This window comes from Schistocerca serialis, chromosome 11, assembly GCF_023864345.2.
Source record: "Schistocerca serialis cubense isolate TAMUIC-IGC-003099 chromosome 11, iqSchSeri2.2, whole genome shotgun sequence".
Classification (NCBI taxonomy): domain Eukaryota; kingdom Metazoa; phylum Arthropoda; class Insecta; order Orthoptera; family Acrididae; genus Schistocerca; species Schistocerca serialis.
Window position 1 is genome coordinate 147,310,152 of NC_064648.1, and position 16,020 is coordinate 147,326,171.

Consider the following 16,020-nt stretch of genomic DNA (forward strand, 5'->3'; position numbering starts at 1 on the left):
CAAAGTACAATATCTCGTAAACCACTCGCACTAGAAAAATGGCTCTGAGCACTATGGGACTTAACTTCTGAGGTCATCAGTCCCCTAGAACTTAGAACTACTTAAACCTAAGGACATCACACACATCCAAGCCCAAGGCAGGATTCGAACCTGCGACCGTAGCGGTCGCGCGGTTCCAGACTGAAGCGCCTAGAACCGCTCGGCCACTCCGGCCGGCTACTCGCACTAGATTCCTGCAGCAAACAGCGCTGACATTCCAGTTTACCCAACTTTTACACACATCAAAAAAGTTTTGCATCACCCCGGTTCCCAGAACTCCTGAAGATAGACGTTCTGTGGATGTTGCAGCTGGCCGGAGTGGCTGAGCGGTTCTAGGCGCTACAGTTTGGAACCGCGTAACCGCTACGGTCGCAGGTTCGAATCCTGCATCAGGCTTGGATGTGTGTGATGTCCTTAGGTTAGTTAGGTTTAAGTAGTCCTAGGGGATTGATGACCTCAGAAGTTAAGTCCCTAGTGCTCAGAGCCATTTGAACCATTTTTTGTGGATATTGACTGTTCAGAGATATCACTAAACCCGCCCAAAGATGTAAACAACCATACATGAGCAGCGTCTGTTAGACGGAGGGGGTCCGACAGCTGATCAGTTCCAGTCATTCCACCGGGAAGGAGATACACGGCTCGTGTTGTCTGCAGTTCAACCGTGCCTTAGACGGTCAATACCGCCGTTTGATCGCGTCCGCATTGTTACTTTGTGCCAGGAAGGGCTCTCAACAAGGGTAGTGTCCAGGCGTCTCGGAGCGAACCAAAGCGATGTTGTTCGGACATGGAGGAGATACAGAGAGACAAGAACTGTCGATGACATGCCTCGCTCAGGCCCCCTAAGGGCTGTATGACCGCTACCTACGGATTATGGCACGGAGGATCCCTGACAGCAACACCACAATGTTGAATAATGCCTTTCGTGCAGCCACAAGGCTTCGTGTTGCGACTCAAATTGTGCGCAATAGGCTGCATGATGCGCAGCTTCACTCCCGACGTCCATGGCGATGTCCATCTTTGCAACCACCACACCATGCAGCGAAATACAGATGAGCCCAATTACATGCCGAATGGACCGCTCAGGATTGGCATCACGTTCTCTTCACCGATGAGTGTCGCGTATGCCTGCAACCAGACAATCGTCGGAGACGTGTTTGAAGGCGTCAGGCTGAACGCCTTAGAAACACTGTCCACAGAGTGCAGCAAGGTGGAGGTTCCCCGCTGTTTTGACGTGGCATTATGTGGGGCCGACGTACGCCGCTGGTGGTCATGGAAAGCGTCGTAACGGCCGTACGATATGTGAATGCCATCCTCCGACCGATAGTGGAACCATATCGGCAGCATATTGGCGAGGCATTCGTTTTCATGGACGACAATTCGCGCCCCCATCGTGCGCATCTTGTGAATGACTTTCTTAAGGATAACGACATCGCTCGACTAGAGTGGCCAGCATGTTCTCCAGACATGAACCCTATAGAACATGCCTGGCATAGATTGAAAAGGGCTGCTTATGAACGACGTGACCCACCAGCCTCTCTTAGTACCCTACGCCGAACCGCCGTCGAGGAGTGGGACAATCTGGACCAACAGTGCCTTGATGTACTTGTGGATAGTATGCCACGACGAATACAGGCACGCATCAATGCAAGAGGACGTGCTACTGGGTTCAGAGCTCTGGTGTGTACAGCAATCTGGACCACCACTTCTGAAGGTCTCGCTGTATGGTGGTACAGCATGCAATGTGTGGTTTTCATGAGCAATAAAAATGGCGGAAATGATGTTTATGTTGATCTCTATTCCAATTTTTTCTGTATAGGTTCCAGAACTCTCGGAACCGATGTTCACAATGGTTCAAAAGACTCTGAGCACTATGGGACTTAACGTCTGAGGTCATCAGTCCCCTAGAACTTAGAACTACATAAACCTAACTAACCTAACCACATCACACACATCCATGCCCGAGGCAGGATTCGAACCTGCGACCGTAGCGGTCGCGCGGTTACAGACTGGAGCGCCTAGAACCGCTCGGCCACACAGGCCGGCTCGGAACCAAGGTGATGCAAAGCTTTTTTTGATGCTTGTAGTTCGTTAATGTCAAGAGTTTTATGACACTTTAATATTAAACTTCTAAACTCGTGAAACTTCCTGGCAGATTAAAACTGTGTGCCCGACCGAGACTCGAACTCGGGACCTTTGCCTTTCGCGGACAAGCTGTGGCTAAGCCATGTCTCCGCAATATCCTTTCTTTCAGGAGTGCTAGTTCTGCAAGGTTCGCAGGAGAGCTTCTGTAAAGTTTGGAAGGTAGGAGACGAGGTACTGGCAGAAGTAAAGCTGTGAGTACCGGGCGTTAGTCGTGCTTCGGTGGCTCAGTTGGTAGAGCACTTGCCCGCGGAAGGCAAAGGTCCCGAGTTCGAGTCTCGGTCGGGCACACAGTTTTAATCTGCCAGGAAGTTTCATATCAGCGCTCACTCCGCTGCAGAGTGAAAATCTCATTCTAAACTCGTGTTTGTAAGTGTCTGGTCGGAATCTGAGAAATGTATAAAACCTACTTTGATATCGAAATATATAAATATCAGTGCAGGGCAACAGAACTGTGTTAAAATTTGGTTTTGAACAGAAATATGTGAAGCTCACGCTGCACGATATGAAATCCAGAGTAGCAGGTACATCAAACAATTCATCTGCGAAAAAGCAATCCGTTCTCTATTAAATTTACATATGCAATCTGGCTACCAAAACAAAATGATACAGACCAAAAATGTTAGCCCCGAATATAGCTAATATTTATCTCACCTCACAGTGGACATTGGCGATAATTAAATTTCTTGGCCTACCTGTGCGAACGGAACGCTCCTCTGTTCTATAACCTGTCACTATTAAGATCCTTGATCTGACTGTCCAAAACCACGTATCATTTACCGTACTTTCCATGTGCAATGCAGCGCGGTATCTTTCAATTTTCACAAAAATGCTTCTCAGTACACAACTAGCGATGCGCAATGCTAATATGAAAACACAGTCATGAAAGTAAATGAAAATGGGGAACTAATCTTAAGGACTGATAATTGAGGACAAGGATTCCAATTTAAAGTAAGCATTAAACCTTGATAACAATACACCTTTTCATGAAGTTCTCACATCTAAACAAGTTAGCAAAACATTACTCAATAACTTTCTTGTGTATAATTGCCTTTCTTGACACTTGTTTCGACTACCACACTAGTCCACGTGCTTCACTATAAAATTTCTGCAGCCAACCTTAACCACATGAAATGTACTAACAGTAAGAAACTGCACAATTACAAATATAAAAAGACTGGATTACATTAAAAATTACCTTTTGTCATTCCTGCATTCATGTCTCGTCATGTCTTCAAAATTTTTCCTCAAAACATGTTATTACGAAAATCCTTTTAAATAATGCTGCCTCCACTACACAGCAGGTCAGATTCCACTCATCTGAAACCAAGTCTATTGCCAGACTGTCCTACAAACAGTACTCACTGGTACTCTCTGACTTACTCCAAGCCGGCCGCGGTGGTCTCGCGGTTAAGGCGCTCAGTCCGGAACCGCGCGACCGCTACGGTCGCAGGTTCGAATCCTGCCTCGGGCATGGATGTGTGTGACGTCCTTAGGTTAGTTAGGTTTAAGTAGTTCTAAGTTCTAGGGGACTGATGACCACAGAAGTTAAGTCCCATAGTGCTCAGAGCCATTTGAACCATTTTGACTTACTCCAATATCTTTGGTCTCAAAACAGAGACTTACAAAGAATATGTCCGCCCCAGGTAGCTGAGTGGTCAGCGTGACAGAATGTCAATCCTAAGGGCTCGGGTTCGATTCCCGGCTGGGTCGGAGATTTTCTGCGCTCAGGGATTGGCTGTTGTGTTGTCCTAATCATCATCATTTCATCCCCATCGACGCGCAAGTCGCGGAAGTGGCGTCAAATCGAAAGACTTGCACCCGGTGAACGGTCTACCCGACGGGAGGCCCTAGCCACACGACATTAATTTTTTTACAAAGAATATCATTATGTTGTTGCAATAAAAAGTGTATGTTTGCAATACAAAATACACGTTATAAGTATTATTACAATGGCCGGCCGGGGTGGCCGAGCGGTTCTAGGTGCTACAGTCTGGAACCGCGCGACCGCTACGGTTGCAGGTTCGAATCCTGCCTCGGGCATGGATGCGTGTGATGCCCTTAGGTTAGTTAGGTTTAAGTAGTTTTAAGTTCTAGGGGACTGATGACCTTAGAAGTTAAGTCCCATAGTGGTCAAAGCCATTTCAACCATCTTATTATTACAATGTGTTGATTGGCTAACAATACGAGCCCTGTGAAAGCCGCACTTCAGTAGCACTTCCAATTTACGGAATATCTGCAGTGCAAGTTTTAGATGGTTCACCCTGCATAACTCTTTTGAAGACATTACACGCTCCATTGTACCACTTTTCTCAGTCTCTTCTCCTATATTGCAGTTCCATGAATCGTCTATCTGCAGACGAATGCAGCTGAGCTTCAAAAGACGGGCTGGACACCTTATTCAAAAGGTCTCCTGCTACCCGACTGAGCTCTTTGTAGCGGCAAGGTTGCCCCCCCCCCCCACCCAATACTCTTCCCCCCCTCCATGTCCCACCCCACCATCCCCCACCATCGACACAGTGGACGTCTCTTCCAGCCGCTCCTAGTGTCTCCCTTAGTCGGGACGCTTCCTCCCAAAGGGCTCCTTTTCAACAGCCGCTGGTGCCGTGCTGGTGGTGGGGGTGGTTTTTATTTCGCCGCTACGCGCAGGGATTATAATTAATACGGCTTCTGCGACCGCCAACTTAGCGGCAGGGTTTCGGCATTCGCTTCTCGGAGAGTTCCACCAATCTCAGGTCTTGTTCTAATTAATCTGGCAGCCCGTATCTGAAGGTCCTGGTGCGGGATTAATCAGCAAGGTAGGGGGGTGCCCCATTCCACTCGCTCAGTGAAGGCTCGAGCAAAGTTGCTTCTAAAGTGTAAGTCTCTCCCTTTGTGTGTGTGTGTGTGTGTGTGTGTGTGTGTGTTGTATCTACCTGGGCAAGCATCTTTCTCACCCGTACGCAGGGCACTTAAAAAGATTGACGCATGTTGCTACAATTTGCTACGGTCGCAGATTCGAATCCTGCCTCGGGCATGGGTGTGTGTGATGTCCTTATGTTAGTTAGGTTTAAGTAGTTCTACGTTCTAGGGGACTGATGACCACAGCAGTTGAGTCCCATAGTGCTCAGAGCCATTTGAACCATTTTTGCTACAATTGTAATTCCGGGAACCAGTAGAGAGATGAAAGCTGCCTCACTTGTGATGAGTAATATGTCGTATAAGTACATCTACATCTATGTCAACATGACTTAACCTTGCCACCGAAGGTGCAACTTGATTTTACCTTCTATGAAAAGTCTTACGGTGAAAGGGTGGCAAAGTTTATGTACTAAAATGATCATTTAAGTAAAAGCTCTTGAAATGCAATCTTATATAAAATTCTACAAGGTTGGCCAAACAATAGTTAAGATGCTCTACAGTACACAGTTACCGACTCTCAAGATCATAGGCAATAAAGATCAAAACATATTTCAGGTATTAGGCCGTTACACACTCAGCAATAAATTCGTTAACACGCCAAATCCGACAAACATGACAGAGGCAGCTACTAACGTACGGTAGACTGATAGGGAGACTACCGAACAACCCGAACCGCATGTTGATCTAACCCGCCCCTACTCCACAAGGGAAAAAACGCACCACCCGATTTATAAACAACCACCTTCCTGCCGGTGGGCAAACGGAGAAGAATGGTGGGACGACCCCAAAGCAAAACGGCTGGTGGTCTCACCAAGAAAACAAGTAGAATTTAACAAGAGTAAATCACACAACGTATCACCAATCACTTAACTTCCAGTAAATTGCGATTTCTCGAGAAGACCTGGCGCAGCACCCCCAAATCGCTCTCCCGAACCGTCCGCTGCCAGCCCCTTCAACGGACGCAGGAAGGCGCGCCGATCTCCCGTCTCACTGCGTCGCAGCTCGCTCCGGCCAGACCGACGTCGTGGGTTGACTCCTGCTGCTCTCGTGTCGGCCGCGAACCCACTACGCCTCGCTATACGGCGCGGCCCACTGGACTCAGGTGCCGACCCCACATGCGCCGACGCTCAAGATGGACAAGTCATCTGGTGTCTCAGTGCGCGACCGACCAACCGATCGATCCAACCGCCAACGACCACTGTCTGAGCAAACTCGAGCAGGCTGGCGGCCTAACGCGCAGACTCAGATGCAGGAACTCAGCCCCGGCCGGGCGACCACTCGCTGAGTTCTCTTACTGGCGGAGTGGCAAGACTCTCATCTTGCCGGCTTTAAAGGTTGATTCGAACGACAGACATACTAGCACTCCGAGCGACAGACAGACACTAGCTGCCTAACAAATGCGGACCAGAGACATACTAGCAAGCTGGGGACGAGAGACTGACCCAGGCCGACCGACTGGCGAGGTCATAGCGCCCCTTAAATGCACGTCAACAGGCAACCTTTCCCCTTTCCCACCAGAGGGAGACACCAAAGCTGCGATTGCCGCAGCGGCGCCACCGCCAGAAACGGAGGGCGATTGCTTCACACCACGCGCGCGCTCTTCAAAAAAATGGTTCAAATGGCTCTGAGCACTATGGGACTTAACATCTGTGGTCATCAGTCCCCTAAGAACTACTTAAACCTAACTAACCTAAGGACATCACACACATCCATGCCCGAGGCAGGATTCGAACCTGCGACCGCAGCAGTCGCGCGGTTCCGGACTGAGTGCCTAGAACCGCTAGACCACCGCGGCCGGCCGCTCTTCAAAACAGCAATTTTTACCACGGCTCAATGACTTTCAGTCACATCCAAGTGCTTTGCAAAGGGTTCATAGAACCAGTTTGAGACTAGAATAAGGTGACAAAAGTAACGTGGTACCTTATAATATCATGTCGAACTTCCTTCCGGGTCAACAGGTTGTTTGAAGTTCCCTGCAGAAATAATGAGCCAGGCCACCTCCATAGCCGTCCATAATTGCAACAGTGTTGCAGGTGCAGAATTTTGTGCACGAACTGACCTCTCACTTATGTCCCATAAATGTTTGATGGGATTCATGTCGGGCACGGGGCGATCAAGCCATTCGCTCCAATTGTCCAGAACGTCCTTCAAACCAGTCACGAACAATTGTGGCTCGGTAACATGGGGCATTGGCCCGTGGCTGCAAGAGGTATCCAAGTAACAGCAGATAACCAATTCCAGTCAATGATCGGCTCAGTTGGACCAGAGGACACAGTCCATTCCATGTAAACACAGCCCACACCTTCACGAAGCCACCATCACCTTCCACAGTCCCTTGTTGACAAACTATGTCCGTGCCTTCGTGAGGTCTCCACTATACTCGAACCATACCATCAGTTCGTACCGACTGAAATCGTCACTCATATGACCAGACCATGGATTTCGGAGTCTTCTAGGGTCCAACCTGTATGGTCAGGAGCCCAGAAGTGGCGCTGCAGGCGATGTCGTGCTGTAAGCAGAGGCAGTTGCGTCGGTCATCCGCTGACATAGCTCGTTGTTGTTGTTGTGGTCTTCAGTCCTGAGACTGGTTTGATGCAGCTCTACATGCTACTCTATCCTGTGCAAGCTTCTTCATCTCCCCATACCTACTGCAACCTACATCCTTCTGAATCCGCTTAGTGTATTCATCTCTTGGTCTCCCTCTACGATTTTTACCCTCCACGCTGCCCTCCAATACTAAATTGGTGATCCTTTGATGCCTCAGAACATGTCCTACCAACCGATCCCTTCTTCTAATCAAGTTGTGCCACAAGCTCCTCCCCAATTCTATTCAATACCTCCTCATTAGTTACGTGATCTACCCATCTAATCTTCAGCATTCTTCTGTAGCACCACACTTCGTAAGCTTCTATTCTCTTCTTGTCCAAACTATTTATCGTCCACGTTTCACTTCCATACATGGCTACACTCCACACAAATACTTTCAAAAACGACTTTCCCACACTTAAATCTATACTCGATGTTAACAAATTTGTCTTCTTCAGAAACGCTTTCCTTGCCATTGCCAGTCTACATTTTATATCCTCTCGACTTCGACCATCATGAGTTATTTTGCTCCCCAAATAGCAAAACTCCTTTACTACTTTAAGTGTCTCATTTCCTAATCAAATTCCCTCAGCATCACCCGATTTAATTCGACTACATTCCATTATCCTCGTTTTGCTTTTGTTGATGTTCATCTTATATCCTCCTTCCAACACACTGTCCATTCCGTTCAACTGCTCTTCCAAGTCCTTTGCTGTCTCTGGCAGAATTACAATGTCATCGACGAACCTCAAAGTTTTAATTTCTTCTCCATGAATTTTAATACCTACTCCGAATTTTTCTTTTGTTTCCCTCACTGCTTGCTCAATATACAGATTGAATAACATCGGGGAGAGGCTACAACCCTGTCTCACTCCCTTTCCAACCACTGCTTCCCTTTCATGCCCCTCGACTCTTATAACTCCCATCTGGTTTCTGTACAAATTGTAAATATCCTTTCGCTCCCTGCATTTTACCTCTGCCACCTTAGCTCATTAAGGCCAAATTTCCCCACACTACTCTAACGGATCCATTAGTGCACCTCCCACATTGAATTCTACAGTTGTTCCACGCTGTTCGCTTGTCTGTTAGCACCGACAACTGAACACAAACGTCGCTGCTCTCGGTCGTTAAATGAAGGCCGTAGGCCACAGCATTGTCCGTCGTGTGAGGTAATGCCTGAAATGTGATATTCTCGGTACGCACTTCACTCTATGGAGGTCAAATATTGAATTCCCTAACGATTTCCGAAGCGGAATGTTCCATGTATCTAGTTCCAACTACCATTCCGCGTTCAAAGTCTACTAATTGCAGTAGTGTGACCATAATCACGTGGGAAACATTTTGACATGAATCGCCTGAGTACAAATGACAGCTCAACCAATGTGCTGCACTTTCATATCTCGTCTATACGTTACTACCGTCAACTGTGTATGGGCATTTCACTACCCCGCGACTTTTGTCGCTTCATTGTATTTCTCGACACTTTAACTCACGTGAAAAACATGAACTCCAAAATCTGCCTGTTCGGGATGTGACTTTTCTTGTTTTGCCACTATGATTATCTCTCCCTAAGTAGGTAGAAGTCGACCAAACACACCGTTGTTTCAAGGAAACTGGTACAGGCAAGCGTATTCAAACACAGAGGTATGTAAACAGGCAGAATACGGCGCTGCGGTCGGCAACCCTATATAAGACAGAAAGGGCCTGGCGCAGCTCTTACAAGGGAACCTCCCCATCGCACCCCCCTCAGATTTAGTTAGCAGTTGGCACAGTTGATAGGCCTTGAAAAACTGAACACAGATCAATTGAGAAAACAGGAAAAGTTGTGTGGAACTATGGAAAAAAAATAAGCAAAATATACAAACTAAGTAGTCCATACGTAAGATAAGCCACATCAACGAGAGTGCGAGATCAGGAGTGCCGTGGTCCCGTGGCTAGCGTGAGCAGCTGCGCAACGAGAGGTCCTTGGTTCAAGTCCTCCCTCCAGTGAAAAGTTTAATTTCTTATTTTCAGTTTATGTGACAAACTCTTATGTTTCCGTCACTTTTTTGAGAGTGATTATCACATCCACAAGAAAACCTAAACGGGCAAGGTAGAAGAATCTTTTTACCCATTCGCCAAGTGTACAAGTTAGGTGGGTCGACAACATATTCCTGTCATGTGACGCACATGCCGTCACCAGTGTCGTATAGAATACATCAGACGTGTTTTCCTGTGGAGGAATCGGTTAACCTACGACCTTGCGATCAAATGTTTTCGGTTCCCATTGGAGAGGCACGTCCTTTCATCTACTAATCGCACGGTTTTTCGGTGCGGTCGCAAAACACAGACACTAAACTTATTACAGTGGACAGAGACGTGAATGAACCAACGGGCAGATCATAACTTTGCAAAAATAAGAAATTAAACTTTTAACTCGAGGGCAGACTTTAACCACTAACCTCTCGTTCCGTAGCTGCTCACGCTAACCACGGGACCACGACACGACGCTCTTGAGCTCATCCTGTCCTTGATGTTGCTTATCTTGCACATGGACTACTCAGTTTGTATATTTTACTAATTTTTTTCATAGTTCCACACAACTTCTTCCTGTTTTCTCCATTGATCTGTGTTCAGTTTTTCAAGGCCTATCCACTGTGCCAAGTTCTAACTAAATTTGAGGGGGGTGCGATGGGGAGGTTCCCTTGTTAGATCGGTTGCTGCTTTTGCGATGGCAGGTTATCAAGATGTAATTGAGTTTGAACACTGTGTTATAGTCGGCGCAAGACCGGTGGGACACAGAATCTCCGAGGTAGCGATGAAGGGGATTTTCACGGACGACTGCTCCACGAGTGTACCGTGAGTACCAGGTAAACATCAAATCTCCGACATCGCTGCGGCCGGAAAAAGATCCTGCAAGAACGAGACCAGCGACGACTGAAGAGAATCGTTCGACATCACAGAAGCGCAACACTACCGGAAATTGCTGCAGATTTCAGTGCTGAGTCATCAACAAGTGTCAGCGGGCGAACCATTCAACGAAACATCATTGATATGGGCTTTCGAAGCTGAAGACCCCCTCGTGTACCCTTGATGATTGCACGACGCGAAGCTCTACGCATCGCCTGGGCCCGTCAACACCGACATTGGACTGTTGATATCTGGAAACGTGTTGCCTGGTCGAACGAGTCGCGTTTCAAATTGAATCGAGCAGACGGATGTGTTGTTCCCTGGTGCAAGTCGCAAGTGGTGTGGCCATATTTATACTGATACTGCGTCGGTATGTGTCCATCTGCACTATGCTGCCACCTACAGGCCATTCTGCACGCTGTTTGTAGCACGCTTACCAGCTTACAGGATAATGGAGCAAAATTTCGATTTGTTATTACATTTAAGGTTTTCATTTGACTCACCCTCGTTTAACTATTATAGTTGCAATCAATTAACAAAACTCTTGTACATAAAAAAGTCAATTGAACTGCTTATATTAGAAAAACTATTATCTAGTTCGTAAGTAAATTGAAATGTAAAGTAATAATACGATATCTACAAAAATACTGTATGTATTGAAATGGTGGAGCTTTTTTTTGCATTTTATTAATTTCATTGATATGATAGTTGCAATTAATATTTTATTATAGGTGCAATGAATTCGATAAAAATTCTTACAGATAAAAATAATTTTTTTAAAATAAAATTATAATAATCAATCTTTTTGACAGGGAGTCAGATGTACTGTTTGTACTAGGAAAACAAGTATGTACCTCATGTAACTTGACGTATAGGGGAATAATCATTCTACAGCTGAAAAACCTATACATTCAAATTGTGCCCTTTTTTCGGTCAGTAACTAATTTCTGCGGTGAAATTGTTGCTATTGATGTAACTATTATAGGAGTATAAACCTAATGAAAATTCTTGTAGATAACAATAAATTTGTTTCTCTTGTTTATAATATCAAGCTTTTTTTTACTAGAAGACATTTATCTAGCTCACCAATAAATTGAAAGTCAACATGATGCCACAGCTTCAAAACTGAAATGGTGATGGTAAAGCTAACCTCAGCAACACATCACAGGCCGTTCGTAACAAATAGAAAGTCCTGCCTTGTAAGACACTGTTTTCTCTGTCTCTCTCCCTCTCGCCTGCAACTCCCCACAGCTCCCGCAAAACTCAGCTCCTTGCTTGTTCTACCTCTTCCCTTGCCACCACTACATCACTCTGCGGTCAGGATGAAGCCGCCAAGTTTGGCGTCCATTTCCCGTGACAACAGTCGGTCTGCCGGCAGGTGCAGCCTTTCCCATCCCCCCCTCCACCTCCGCCCCCGCCCCCTCCCCTGCAGCAGGGGCTGCCTTTGAGACACCCTGCGGCCGCCATGATTAAAGGCTCCGTGGCACAAGAGCGACCACGGATACCCTACACTCTACCTGCCGCCTTCAGTGGTGCGTCTGCAGACACCGGAGACTTGGCCGAGTTACTTCGAGGCGAGTCTGTTCAGAGGGGCGCGTATTGGAAGCTTTCAGCCAGTTCTCTTAACGACGGCCCCACACCACACCACATTACATTCCATCAGTCGTATTCTACACTCTGTATCCACTAGTAAACCTCACACTTCCGGTTCTTTAAAGATTGGAACTCTCATTTATAAATTAGTTTCAGACATGTGATTCCTTTAGATTAGATTAGATTAATACTTGTTCCATAGATCATGAATGCGACACTTCGTAATGATGTGGAACGTGTCAGGTTAATAAAAGATGTCTGTACAAGATATTACATTACACAAAATATTGCATGACACTAATGTTTTTTTTTCCTTAATTTATATCTAAAAATTCTGAGTAGAAGGAGTTGTCATCTAGAAATTCTTTTAATTTATTTTTAAATGTTAGTTGGCTATATGTCAGGCTTTTGATGCTGTTTGGTAGGTGACCAAAGACTTTTGTGGCAGCATAATTTACCCCTTTCTGTGCCAAAGTCAGATTTAACCCTGCATAGTGAAGATCATCCTGTTTCCTGGTGTTATAGCCATGCACACTGCTATTACTTTTGAACTGGGTTGGATTATTAACAACAAATTTCATAAGTGAATATATATACTGTGAGGATCCCTAGATCCTTAAATAGATGTCTGCAGGATGACCGTGGGTGGGGTCCTGCAATTATTCTGATTACACGTTTTTGAGCAATGAATACTTTTCTACTGAACGATTAATTACCCCAGAATATGATGCCATACGAAAGCAGTGAATAAAAGTAGGCATAGTAAGCTAATTTACTGAGATTCTTATCACCAAAATTTGCAATAACCCTAATAGCATACGTAGCTGAACTCAGACGTTTCAGCAGACCATCAATGTGTTGCTTCCAGTTTAACCTCTCATCAGTGGACACACCTAGAAATTTTGAAAGTTCTACCTTAGCTACAGACTTCTGTTCAAAGTCTATATTTATTACTGGAGTTGTGCCATTTACTGTACGGAACTATATATACTGTGTTTTATCAAAATTCAAAGAGAGTCCGTTTGCTGAGAACCACTTAATATTTTTGTGAAAAACATCATTTACAATTACATTACTTAGTTCTTGGTTTTTGGATGTTATTACTATACTTGTATCATCATCAAAAAGAGCTAACGTTGCATCTTCATCAATGTGGAATGGTAAGTCATTAATGTATATCAAGAACAGTAAAGGACCTAAGACTGAACCCTGTGGGACTCCGTACTTGATAGCCCCATCCCCCCCCCCCCCCCCAGTTTGAGGAATCAGCTGTTGTTTTAACATTACATCAACCACTTATTTCAACTTTCTGCATTCTTCCAGTTAAGTGTGAATTAAACCGTTTGTGCACTGCCCCCTCTAGCCATAATGATTTAGCTTATCCAAAAGAATTCCATGATTTCCACAATCAAAGGCTTTTGAGAGATCGCAAAAAATACCAATGGGTGATGTCCGGTTATTCAGAGCATTTAATATTTGATCAGTGAAAGCGTATATAGCATTTTCTGTTGAAAAGCCTTTCTGAAAACCAAACTGACATTTTGTTAGTACTTTATTTTTACAAATATGGGAGGCTACTCTTCAATACTTTCTCAAAAGTTTTTGATAGAGCTGTCAGAAGAGAGATTGGGCGGTAGTTGTTGACATCCGACGTTTTGAATCAGTTAATGTGTTATATATATATATATATATATATTTTTGGTCATCAGTCTACTGACTGGTTTGATGCGGCCCACCACGAATTCCTTTCCTGTGCTAACCTCTTCATCTCAGAGTAGCACTTGCAACCTACGTCCTCAATTATTTGCTTGACGTATTCCAATCTCTGTCTTCCTCTACAGTTTTTGCCCTCTACAGCTCCCTCTAGTACCATGGAAGTCATTCCCTCATGTCTTAGCAGATGTCCTATCATCCTGTCCCTTCTCCTTATCAGTGTTTTCCACATATTCCTTTCCTCTCCGATTCTGCGTAGAACCTCCTCATTCCTTACCTTATCAGTCCACCTAATTTTCAACATTCGTCTATAGCACCACATCTCAAATGCTTCGATTCCCTTCTGTTCCGGTTTTCCCACAGTTCATGTTTCACTACCATACAATGCTGTACTCCAGACGTACATCCTCAGAAATTTCTTTCTCAAACTAAGGCCGGTATTTGATATTAGTAGACTTCTCGTGGCCAGAAATGCCTTTTTTGCTATAGCGAGTCTGCTTTTGATGCCCTCCTTGCTCCTTGCTCCTCTGCCTAGGTAGCAGAATTCCTTAACTTCATTGACTTCGTGACCATCAATCCTGATGTTAAGTTTCTCGCTGTTCTCATTTCTACTACTTCTCATTACCTTCGTCTTTCTCCGATTTACTCTCAAACCATACTGTGTACTCATTAGACTGTTCATTCCGTTCAGCAGATCATTTAATTCTTCTTCACTTTCACTCAGGATAGCAATGTCATCAGCGAATCGTATCATTGATATCCTTTCACCTTGTATTTTAATTCCACTCCTGAATCTTTCTTTTATTTCCATCATTGCTTCCTCGATGTGCAGATTGAAGAGTAGGGGCGAAAGGCGACAGCCTTGTCTTACACCTTTCTTAATACGAGCACTTCGTTCTTGATCGTCCACTCTTATTATTCCCTCTTGGTTGTTGTACATATTGTATATGATCCGTCTGTCCCTATAGCTTACCCCTACTTTTTTCAGAATCTCGAACAGCTTGCACCATTTTATATTGTCGAACGCTTTTTCCAGGTCGACAAATCCTATGAAAGTGTCTCGATTTTTCTTTAGCCTTGCTTCCATTATTAGCCGTAACGTCAGAATTGCCTCTCTCGTCCCTTTACTTTTCCTAAAGCCAAACCGATCGTCACCTAGCGCATTCTCAGTTTTCTTTTCCATTCTTCTGTATATTATTCTTGTAAGCAGCTTCGATGCATGACTTGTTAAGCTGATTGTGCGATAATTCTCGCACTTCTCAGCTGTTGCCGTCTTCGGAATTGTGTGGATGATGCTTTTCCGAAAGTCAGATGGTATATCGCCAGACTCATATATTCTACACACCAACGTCAATAGTCGTTTTGTTGCCACTTCCCCCAATGATTTTAGAAATTCTGGTGGAATGTTATCTATCCCTTCTGCCTTATTTGACCGTAAGTCCTCCAAAGCGCTTTTAAATTTCGATTCTAATACTGGATCCCCTATATCTTCTAAATCGACTCCTGTTTCTTCTTCTATCACATCAGACAAATCTTCACCCTCATAGAGGCTTTCAATGTATTCTTTCCACCTATCTGCTCTCTCCTCTGCATTTAACAGTGGAATTCCCGTTGCACTCTTGATGTTACCACCGTTGCTTTTAATGTCACCAAAGGTTGTTTTGACTTTCCTGTATGCTGAGTCTGTCCTTCCGACAATCATATCTTTTTCCATGTCTTCACATTTTTCCTGCAGCCATTTCGTCTTAGCTTCCCTGCACTTCCTATTTATTTCATTCCTCAGCGACTTGTATTTCTGTATTCCTGATTTTCCCGGAACACGTTTGTACTTCCTCCTTTCATCAATCAACTGAGGTATTTCTTCTGCTACCCATGGTTTCTTCGCAGCTACCTTCTTTGTACCTATGTTTTCCTTCCCAACTTCTGTGATGGCCCTTTTTAGAGATGTTCATTCCTCTTCAACTGTACTGCCTACTGCGCTATTCCTTATTGCTGTATCTATAGCGTTAGAGAACTTCAAACGTATCTCGTCATTCCTTAGTACTTCCGTATCCCACTTCTTTGCGTATTGATTCTTCCTGACTAATGTCTTGAACTTCAGCCTACTCTTCATCACTGCTATATTGTGATCTGAGTCTATATCTGCTCCTGGGTACGCCT

General features: G+C 45.0%; 1 non-coding gene across 1 annotated transcript; it reads left to right on the plus strand.

Annotated features, from left to right (window-relative positions):
* The first annotated feature begins 2,393 nt into the window (after positions 1-2,393).
* Trnap-cgg (transfer RNA proline (anticodon CGG)) lies at positions 2,394-2,468 on the plus strand. Its single transcript has one exon. It is a non-coding gene; the product is annotated as a tRNA-Pro (tRNA).
* Positions 2,469-16,020: the final 13,552 nt, after the last annotated feature.